Below are 11,748 nucleotides of genomic sequence, written 5' to 3' on the forward strand. Positions count from 1 at the left end.
TAACCGGCTCTAAATGTAGGTATTGTGATATAAACTGAGGCTGTTCTACAGTTTCTCATTAGCTTGAAAGGATTATTGACAATCATTTTCGTTTTTAATTCTCAGAAAGTTGCCAGTGACTGGAAGTTGGTGGGCCAAGTAGTAGAAGTACAGGGTAAGTGTTTCTAATAAAGTGGCCAGTTAGTGAAGCACAAGGTAGGCGTTTCTGATAAAGTGGCCATATTTTGGAAACACAAGGTAGGTGTTTCTAATAAATTGGCCAGTTAGTGGAAAGGAAGTAGGGGACCCAATGAAGTAGACCCTTGTTAGCTACAGTTGCCTTGTACCCCTTGTGCAAAGTGAATGATTCAACCTCAAGAGAACAAACATTGCAGCTGATGGACTATTTGGGTTTAAGGGGGGGTTTTGTAAATTTAATTTTCGATTTATAGTTAATTAAACACGTTCTATTCAGCAGCATAACAGGCCGGTCCTGTTCAGAGCCCCTCGCTGCGTGGCAGGCAGAGTCAGGGGACGGTGCTGTGTTATTTACAGCGTGTTTTTCTTATCGTTAGTCTTTGTTTAAGGCGTGGAGACGAGGAGGAGAGATTAGATATGTGTGAGAGGAGAGTCTTTATGAACACTATCAAGGGGCCGGAGCAGCATGTTAGTTACAGCATGTAATTAAAACCCTACACCACCATACAGAACTATCACACCGACTGACATGCCGCACACATTCTAAAGAAGGTGAGGGGGATTACTGGCCCACAGAGAGTACTCTCATTTACTTCAATAGGGTATTGTGTGTAATTGTCATAAAGGGGAAATGACGAGCTAACAAATCCCACAGCTAAAGATAGTATAAACAATAGAAACACAAACATGTACAAAAAATTGTTTTATTGCAGATAAATCAATAAAACGATTCTAATATGATGCTGGCGCTGTGTAACTTCACAGGTTTAGATGTGGCCAGAGTAATAAACAGAGCTGTGGATGATTCTGTGAATAACTCAAGAACTTCACGATTAAAAATCCAATAAAATTGATGCCCAGCATGAAGTTCTAATAACGTTAACATAAGAATTTTCTCATAAAATGAATACCTGGACTGTAACTATAGTACAATTAATATCCAGAATGAAGTTCTAATAAAAGTATTATCCTGAACAATTTGAATAAAATTTATATTTGCAGACAAATACAGTAAATATAATACATGTAATTAATATCCAGAATAACGTTGTTAAAATTAATAGCTGGAATGAAATTCGACACAAATGTATATCTGCAAAACATCCATCCATCCATTTTCTAAGTCGCTTCTCCGTCAGGGTCGCGGGGGGTGCTGGAGCCTATCCCAGCAGTCTTCGGGCGGAAGGCAGGATACACCCTGGACAGGTCGCCAGTCCATCACAGGGCAGACACAGACAGTCACTCACACCTAGGGGCAATTTAGTATGTCCAATTGGCCTGACTGCATGTCTTTGGACTGTGGGAGGAAACCGGAGAACCCGGAGGAAACCCACGCAGACACGGGGAGAACATGCAAACTCCACACAGAGAGGACCCTGGTCACCCGGCCGGGGAATTAATATCTAGAATGAACTTTTAAAAATTATATATCTACAAAATCTGCATAATAAAATAAATATCAAGGTTATCAAAAGTTTTTGTAGAATTTACATGCAGAATAAAGTTTTATTAAAATTAATAGCCAGAATAAAGTTCTTCCACAATTAACATCTGCAAAAGAAATACAATAAAATTAACATCTAGAATTAAGTTCTACTAAACTTAGTATCTTTAATATAAATACCTCAATATCCATAATGAAGTTCTACTAAAGTTAATATCCACAAAACACGTTTAGTAACATAAATGTCCAGAGTGGACTGTAGAATTAACTTGCAGAAAAAAGTTTTGCTAAAATTACGACCCGTAATGTAATTCTAATAAGATTAATACACAAAATGAAGTTATAATGAAGTTAAATATTCTAAATATTAGAAAAATAAATATAAATATTATAAAATTTTAGTTGTAATAGAATTAATATGCAACATGAGGTTACATTAAAATCCAGAATGTTCTAATAAAATTAATATCTACAAAATATGTTCAATAAAATAAATATGTAGTATTAAGCTATAGTAGAATTGTAGAACAAACGTTTCTGAAATATTCTGAATTAAGTTATTGCATTATTATTATTGTATATATTGTATTAAATTAATGCCCAGAATAAATGTCTATTAAAATTAGTAGCCAGAATAAAGTTTTAATAAAGTTACTATCCATAATGTAAGCTTTCCAAAGCTTTTTGAAGTGCTGACCACTTTGAGGAACTTGCAATCATGCAAAAGGCCAACACTGACCATCCAATTTGTCCATTCTACACAAAAGAAATCCATTTGTGTCACAAAAACGGCACATGGCACAGCTGGAATTAAAACCACCACAGCCGGATGGCCTTCAGAACGATAAGCAGTGGTGCTCCTGACCGATGAAGTAGTAGAGTGCCACTGTGGCGAGTAATCATAAGCAGGATCATAGGGAGATGGTCAAGGACTCTGCTGGACAGTAGTGAGGAAGTGCTGGTTTCACACAGATACGGGAACGACAACTAGTGTGGGCAGAACCTGAATATAGGTCATCAGAGAGAGGACAGCAGTTAGAAAGAAAGAATGAGTGACAGTGAGAGAGAGAGAGAGACACAGAGAGAGATCAAGGGGAAGCGTCTTCAGTAATTAGTCTCAGCGTGGAGGCGCCTGAGCGCTGAGCTGGACGTCAAACTGTCTGCAGATTTACTGAGTGCAAAACTCCAAACTAATTACAGCTACACTACACGTCCAAAAGTCTGTAGACTGCAGCGTTTCTTCTGAAATTAAGGGGTTAATAGTGAGTAACCGCCTCTACTCCTCTGGGAAGGCGCTAGATGTTGGAACATTGCTGTGAGGATTTGATTGAGCATTAGAGAGGTCAGGACGTTGGATGGTCAGTTCTGGATCACTCCGACTCATCCCAAAGGTACTGGATGGAGCTCCATCACTCCAGAGAGCGCAGTTCCACTACTCCACAGCCCAATACTGGGGCTTTACACCTTCCAAGATTATGTTAGGGGGCGCTTAATACCTCGAGATGACCCTTGGCTCCTCTGCGGCTGCTCCAGAATTTCCCAGTCTACTGGTTAATGCCTCTCTATGGAGATTATACAATATTACAATGATGGATGCACCTTAAAGTAGCCAAATCCAATCATTGGAATGGCTGTCTGGATACTTTTGGACATTTAGTGTATTTGTGAGACAAAATGTGTAAATAATAATACAAAAAACACCATACATTTCCCAAGTCAGGTATGTGTAGCAGTGTACTCCATAGTTTTTGGGCATATGTATACAGTCATTTAAAACATTTTTGTTGATTCAATTATTTTTTTTATTTTTATTATTGTTTATGTTTTTTGGCATATTTCCCAATTTTCTAATCCTGTCTGATAGCCAAACCTTGTCCAATCTCACAATATTACCAATATTGGGATGTTGGTAGTACTGCTGGAGTGATTATATGTTTACATAGGATGTTTTAATGAAGGAAGTTGAGCCTTCAGATTAGTCAACACCACAGCTAATACTGGAGTTTTTAACAATGTAAGCTGCCCCTTCAGATGAGCCAACACTAAAACTAGTACTGGAGCTGTTAGTGATAGAAACGGTCCCTTCAGATGAGTGAACACTAAAACTAGTACTGGAGTTTTTAGCAAAGGAAGCTGCTCCTTCAGATGAGCTAACACTAAAACTAGTACTGAAGCTGTTAAAGAAGGAAGCTGCTCCTTCAGATGAGCTAACACTAAAACTAAAACTGGTGTTTTTATCAATGGAAGTTGTCCCTTCAGATGAGTTAATACTTAAGGAATTTTGGAACTTTTAGTGAAGGAATCTGCTTGTTCAGATTAAAACTAAAATTGGAGTTTTTAACAATTGAGGCTGTCCTTTAGGTGAGCTAACACTTAAGTAATAATGGAGTTTTTAGCAAAAGAAGCTGCTCCTTCAGATGAGCTAACACTGCAACTAGTACTGGAGCTTTTAGCAAAAACAGCTGCCCCTTCAGATGAGCTAACTAAAGTAAAAATTGGCATTTTAGTGACAGAAGCTCTCCTTTCAGATGAGCTAAAACTGAAGCTAATAATGTCGCTTTTTGCGATACAAGCTGCACTACAAGTGCCAGTATTTGCTTTAATGTTAGTGCATCTGAAGGAGTAGCCTCCTTCTCTAAAATCTCCAGTGTTAGTTTTAGTGTTAGCTCATCTGAAGTATAGCCTCCTTCTCTAAAATCTCTAGTATTAGTTTTAGTGTTAGCTCATCTGAAGGAGTAGCCTCCTTCTCTAAAATCTCTAGTATTAGTTTTAGTGTTAGCTCATCTGAAGGAGTAGCCTCCTTCTCTAAAATCTCTAGTATTAGTTTTAGTGTTAGCTCATCTGAAGGAGTAGCCTCCTACTCTAAAATCTCCAGTGTTAGCTTTAGTGTTAGCTCATCTGAAGTATAGCCTCCTACTCTAAAATCTCCAGTATTACTTTTAGTGTTAGCTCATCTGAAGTAGTAGCCTCCTTCTCTAAAATCTATAGTATTAGTTTTAGTGTTAGCTCATCTGAAGGAGTAGCTTCCTTCTCTAAAATCTCTAGTATTAGTTTTAGTGTTAGCTCATCTGAAGGAGTAGCCTCCTACTCTAAAATCTCTAGTATTAGTTTTAGTGTTAGCTCATCTGAAGGAGTAGCCTCCTACTCTAAAATCTCCAGTGTTAGCTTTAGTGTTAGCTCATCTGAAGTAGTAGCCTCCTTCTCTAAAATCTCTAGTATTAGTTTTAGTGTTAGCTCATCTGAAGGAGTAGCCTCCTACTCTAAAATCTCCAGTATTACTTTTAGTGTTAGCTCACATGAACGAGTAGCCTCCTTCTCTAAAATCTCTAGTATTAATTTTAGTGTTAGCTCATCTGAAGGAGTAGCCTCCTTCTCTAAAATCTCCAGTATTAGCTTTAGTTTTAGCTCATCTGAGGGAGCAGCCTCCTTCTGTAAGATCTCCAGTATTAGTTTTAGTGTTAGCTAATCAGAAGGAGTAGCCTCCTTCTCTAAAATCTCCAGTATTAGTTTTAGTGTTACCTCATCTGAAGGAGTAGCCTCCTTCTCTAAAAACTCCAATATTCGTTTTAGCATTAGCTCATCTGAAGGGGCAGCTTTCTTCACTAAAACCAGCAAAGGGCCAGAGTCCAGTGATGTAGCATTTAACAGTTAGCATATCTTACTATGATAGACTAATTTGTGGAGCAAACAGGTGGTTGAATGTGTTCTGGGTCCGTTAAAGTAACAGCACTTTTGTCTTCACATGAGTGACCACTTAGACGTGCGTTACACGATTTTGTCTGGGCACATTCACATTTATGCAGGCCATTCGAGTGTGCTGGCTTTATTAGAATGTGGATTTATGGTAGTCTACTCCCCCAGTAGTATGATGAAGATGTTGCTTAAAATATCCCTGATATATGGCTCAATGTCCAGTTAATGCCCACACCCTCACACATGGCTTGGTCCAGCCACCTGCTGCTATGCAGCTCCTCTCTGTCATCAATCAGAAGCTTTTTTAAAATGTAAAATCAGCAATCTGGACAATTAAAAGCTGTCCGTCTCTCCAAAAAGCTCATTTTCACCACACTGTTCAGAGTGAGATGGATTTCTATGGGAATCATAATCACTAAGGCTGCAATAAAGATTCAGTTTATTGTGCTTTCACTTCCTCTATTCATGATGAACAAACGGTGCGGGACTATGGGCTCTGAATGGCAGTAATTCGGCTTGCAGTGACGCTATTGTCTGTTGTCAAAGTCTGATGGCTGGCATTTCTCCATCTTTAGGGGCAATAAAATGGCCAAAAAAGAGACAAACTTTACATTCTGGTTAAGATAGAATGGGATTTTAGTAACACTATTTAAATGAGAGATAAGTCAGACATTTATTACAAAGAGTCAGCATGTCAGGTGGGAGGCAGGCTGTGAGAACCTGAACGTGAAATTTGAACCCGACACGTATTTGTGAAATGACGTCCGAACTCAACTGAACGCGACACATGATTCAAGCTCTAATTACTCCAAACGTTTCACCTACACCCCAATACCTCTATCATTGCTAACAACAAACAGTGAGGCCAGCTAGTGTCATACCCTAGCTAAGTGGGACTCGCTTTCACTCCCTGTTGGCCTCATTTCTCATGCTTTGGGTGAAGTATTGCTTTAAATACCAAAGCAAGTCGAATCATAGCACATCTCGGGCAACATATGGCGCACGGTTCGTCATGTGACATGCAGATAAGTTAAGCTTGGTGCGTCTTTCATATATTGCCGGTGCCGCAACGCCTCGCATATGTTAGCGCCTGCTCTCCAGCTAAACGTTCTGAAGGCACATCACACGTCGAATGTAAATGCCTGAACCAAAACTGTGGAGCGATCATGTGAAATCTGACAGGGAGTTTGATAACAACTTTGTTATGAAGCCTCTCTTTTCTCTCTTTTTCTGTTCTTCTGATTTGCTTGCCAAGTCCTCCCTTTTTGTGTCTGTCTTGGAGACCTTGAAGACGTGATTGTGCGAGCACTGATGTTTGATGAAATGCCGTGCAGATGTAAGTCTTCCGTGGGTTTATTTTTCCCCTCTTTCTTTTGAAATGTTTGCCATAATTGCTGGTTCTGTCAGGTCATCACTAAAGAAGAACAAAAAAAGCACGAAAAAGATTCAACTTTATAAACTCAGAGAGTCCTACTTTATTTCCCATGCTGGAGGATGAGGAGAATATGGGTCGACGGTGGTCCAAATAGGCCAAGTGCAGACGGGAGGGTATTTTCGGGCCCGATTAAAAATACAGGGGTCTTATCTGTGATTTTAGGACCTTTGTTCGCAGCTGCGCTCTGTGTGAGAGCCTGCGGCGTATGTGTGTCGTCGGGTCTCGGCTGGAGGAGCGCACTGAGATTGCCATGTCATAATTCATGACTTAAAAAGCATGAATTTTTCAGGCTCCTCGTGTTTACAGCAATCGTTTCCATAGTGAATGATTCATCAGAAGCGGCATGCATCTTTCATAGGACAAACAGTAACATCGGCACTGTACGCCACCGTACGGCTGTCATGTAGGCTTCCGTTCTCTAGCCCAACTTTACAGATCGGAATCAAGCAGTGGCCAGGTACGAATGTACAGGGGTGGAGAGAGTAGATGAGGTGCGTAGGGCTCTACCCATCCATGCCTGGTCGCATTTGAACCTGCAGGCAACCAAAGCAACAAGGCAGCCGGAAGTCATTCATTTCGAAGAAAAAAAGCCTCAAACTTCACATTTTGGTAATGACAGAATGTGATATTTATAATGTTTTTTGTACCAAGTATCAGCATTGTGGTTCTGTGCTGATAAGTGCTTTGTGATATCCACTGAGAAATATCTCGTACACTTTCCAGGTTTATTAACCTGCATATAGTCTTGACTTGAATAGAAATGTTTAGTAATGTATTTTCCTCACAGCTATGACAATTTATTTCATATTTTTTGATATTATATCCTAGAGATAGCATGTAGACTAAGAAAAGAAGTGGCCCTACAATGGGACCTTGTGGAACACTAAAACATCTAGATGGACGATTTTTCAATGCAACAAGAAACTGACGACACTCAGTCTGAGTGATTGAAGTTTAGCTCTGCTCAACTTCATGCACATGAGCAGTGACATTGGGTGATGATAACCAATCCATTTGGTTTAATAGTCTTTAAAAGACATGTATAATCTGTATAACACATCCAGGCCAATTATGATCCCGTGTTAAAATTATGAGCAAAAAAAATCGACCCTAGTAAGGATTTCTGGGCAGCTGGGGAATAAATTGAAACATTTACGCTGAGACGTGGGATATTATGAATATGTGCCTACGCTCCAACGTTTACACATTGCTAACTCGGATTGGGATTATCTGATGTCATCTGCCAAATTTAGCCCCACCCGACTCAAATTGAACTGAAGAAAATGATAGAGAAACTCATTTAACCCTTAAAATGTGAGGCTTATTACATACTAAGGCTTATTATTCAGTAACTACAGGGACTTCAGCGTAAAGTGGTTGAGCTATTCTTGGGTTATAGAAGTGTGTAATAAAAGTTTTGGCCCACCAGTGGGCCCTGGCCATTTGCTAAGTTGACTTATAACCTATAACTGAATTGCCAAATACTTGCATGTGCACCTGTCATCTATACCAAACTTTATACACTCCCAGATGCTCTATCACAAGCATCCTTCCCTTGTAGATCCACATTGCTGGTGTACCTTAAGAGACTGTAGCTCATCTGTTGATGCACAGTTTGTTTTAGCCATCCTCTAACCCTTTCATGAATGGTCAGTTTCTGGGTATTCTCAACCTAACAGTGACTCCAGTAAAACTGCTGTGTCTGAGACATTCAAACAAACTCCACACACACTACCATATCAGTATCGCTGCTGTGCTGAGAATAATCCGTCAACCAAATACTATCTGGACAGCATTGGCCCTGTGGTCAAAAACTGCCCAATGATGAATGGAATAGAGGGGCTGATAAACTATGCAGCGATCGATAGACTACATTCTAAAACTGTGCATAGTGGAGGTTTGAGGTAGTGAGAGTGAGTGAGAATACGAGGGAGAGGTTATAAAGTGGATGCAACGTTACAGTTTAGGAAACTATGATCTCTGCTGACCAGTGGCACATATGATATGTCATAAGGGGATCTTATATGTAGAAAAAAGAGTTGGCCCCAGGAAGGAGCCTTGTGGAACCCCACATATCATAGTGATATATGGAGAAAAGTATTTTAGTGTTACCTGGAAATGCCCTATTTTTATGGTACCAGTTATTCTTTTTTCAGGAGATATTTCTGAGATTGCATAAGGAAGGGGAAAGAGCTTTCAAAACTGGAAAAAAAATGATTAAAAGCTACAGAGAAAATTGGGCTCCACCTAGTAACCACCTAGAAGTCCTGGTAGACACCAAAACTACACCCTCAGATGAACAGCACTTTGAGAGATAGTCCGACTAGAACATTTGCAAATGAAACAAGGATCGTTGGTCTCAGAACAATGGACTGACCAAGCCAGAGGGCAGGCTACTGAATGTGTTTAGGATTACTTGGATCATAATAAGCAGAAGATTCAACCAATGCCAAAGACTTTGAACATGTATTCTTGCAATTTTCTTTGAGAAAATGACAGCAAGTCTCCTTGAATGAAAGAGTGACCTGAACAACTGAACAATGTTGAAGCTTCTGTCCTTTTCTTTTAAATAAATCTTCTTTTTTTCCTGACACTGAAAAATGACTGGAAATTAAATAAACGAAGGGTGGTCTGCGACTACTGTGTATTTAGAATCCAAAAGTAAACCAAGAAGTCACCTGAACCGGTGCGAATGAGGGATTTCCCAGCGATCCAGACCATCCACGGCACAGTTGTTGGTGTTTGTTTGTGTATGTTGGCGCGCATTATTCATTCCAGACTACTCCTTTTATAACAAAAGGTCTGACAGATGGACGGCAGATGTTTAAAACTGCTACTGCCTCTTATCTGTCCCTGTATTCTCTTCATTCCTCTTCGTCAGTGGTGATCTCCTTCAGTGAGCCGCTGCGTTTTGGCCCCTGCGTTTGGTGGATGGGGGGGGTCCGACTATGTGTTCTCGTGCCCAAAAGTCCACCCAGCATGCACGAGTGCCTACATTATTTACAACTACCTTCAGATCCTGAGCCTGGAAAGGCCTTTCATGCCTGCTTTCCCCCCGTTGATTCGCTACCTCTCCCCAGCCAAATGAAAAATCAAATAAGGGGGACGGGGGCCTAATATTTTTGCACGAGGCCCCCGCCTCTCCGAGACACCGTTGTGTCTTGTTGGAGGGCACAAATCTAATTGATTTTTATAAGACTCACCCCCCCTCCTCCTCCGCTGTTTAGCTTTCTCTTTTTTCCCGCAAATGAAATATAATTTGGGATGAATAATGCATCTTCCCCAAAGGCTTCCAAATATTTAAAAGCGTCGCAAGGAAGAAAAAAAAAGAACACAAAGCGTTCGCGAGACACCGGAAATTGGCACGACTTTCGACGCCACACGCAGAGACGTGTGGCGTATTAAAGGAGTAACGGGATGCATCCACGGGGGGCATGGCACAAAGGATTGTGGGATTTCAGACAAGATGCGTCGCTCGCACCTGACTAATGAGCTGCGGAGCGATTATTGGACCTGCATTTGTGGGTGTGTTAGTCAGTCGGGAACCAATAGGGCCTTCTAGGCCTTCGGAGAAGGTCTAATGACTTCTGTGAAGTGAAAAGTACATCTTTTGTTCATTTTTATGCGATAGTATCATCATTTTCATTGCATTTAAACTTTAGTAGTAAAAGTAGTCCCACTTTTATTTCTGTGGTAAGTTTTGGTAGGAAACAAAAGCGTAAAATTCTTGAAACGTCCAATGGGAAATTGTCAACTTAGGATGTAGATACTGCCAAGTGAGCTTTTCCATTGGTTTGGCCTTCAGGAGCTGAACTGAAGGCCTTACACTTTATGAACTTCCACCATAATTAGTAACTGACAAAAGAATCAACCAGTGCTGTTTTTGAGCCAGGTTTCCTTTAAATGTCTTAATATAACAGAACACACGCTGGTTTAAACTTATCCAGGATCACTGAGTTATATGAATAACCCAACAGGCTAGCTCAATAAAGTTACCCTGAGATAGTATATGCTTAATTTGACCCAGTACTACTTCATTTTTAAATGTTATGTTTCTTAATTTAATCAGTGTAACATCAGTATGGTATTGCTTGATAATGACACACTGTTCGATTAAAATAAGTAAATAAGTAAAATCTTCATTAATATTTAATCTTCTCAGCTTACGACAGATCAATTTTCATGTTTCTTAATGGTGGTAAAAGTTAGAAATACCTTACAGACAGAAAAAAACATGTGACAAACATTCTACATTTGAAAATAACAGCATATACAAAATTATATAAACATATATGCATGTGTGTGTGTGTGTGTGTGTGTGTGTGTGTGTGTGTGTGTCTAAATCCTCCAAAGTGGTAACTTTACAGGAGAAGGAAAAAACATACTATACTTTTAACGTACGTCAATGGAAGCAGATGTCTTTACACATCATTTTGGGCTGTTTGTTGTGGTCCATTAATCGTGAAATTTACACACAAATGTAAAAAGCAACAGGCACTTTCAAATTACGTGAAAAACTGGAAAATGACAAAAATGGAGATACAAGGTTTTTTTTCTCCAACAGATATGTGAGTGAATATATATAGTGAAAGCAATTATTTAAAAGAAGTCTAGTCAAACCAAGTTTGTTCGCCAGGTTAGCTGTGAAACTTGGTAGACTAATGTTAGCCAACTACAATGCTTGAATTACACAGATAATGTTTGTCTGCTTAAAAATGACCTAATATTCAGCTATAAATATCTACAAATGTTATGTAACATTACTACAACTACCAGAGACCCTCCAGGTGGAAACAAGTTTCACATCGCAACAAGCAAAACCTTCTTTATTTATTTATTTATTTATTTATTTTCATTATTTGAAAGCAGCTGCCCTGCATATTTTAAGAAACTATTCAAATGTGACCAGCCCAAAATGACTTGGAATGCCATAACATGAACTTTAAAAGTTTGAAGTTACTATTTTGGATCTGTTATCCAAAAAAAAGAAACATATAGA

Source organism: Pygocentrus nattereri, chromosome 16 (assembly GCF_015220715.1).
Source record: "Pygocentrus nattereri isolate fPygNat1 chromosome 16, fPygNat1.pri, whole genome shotgun sequence".
In the NCBI taxonomy this organism is placed as follows: domain Eukaryota; kingdom Metazoa; phylum Chordata; class Actinopteri; order Characiformes; family Serrasalmidae; genus Pygocentrus; species Pygocentrus nattereri.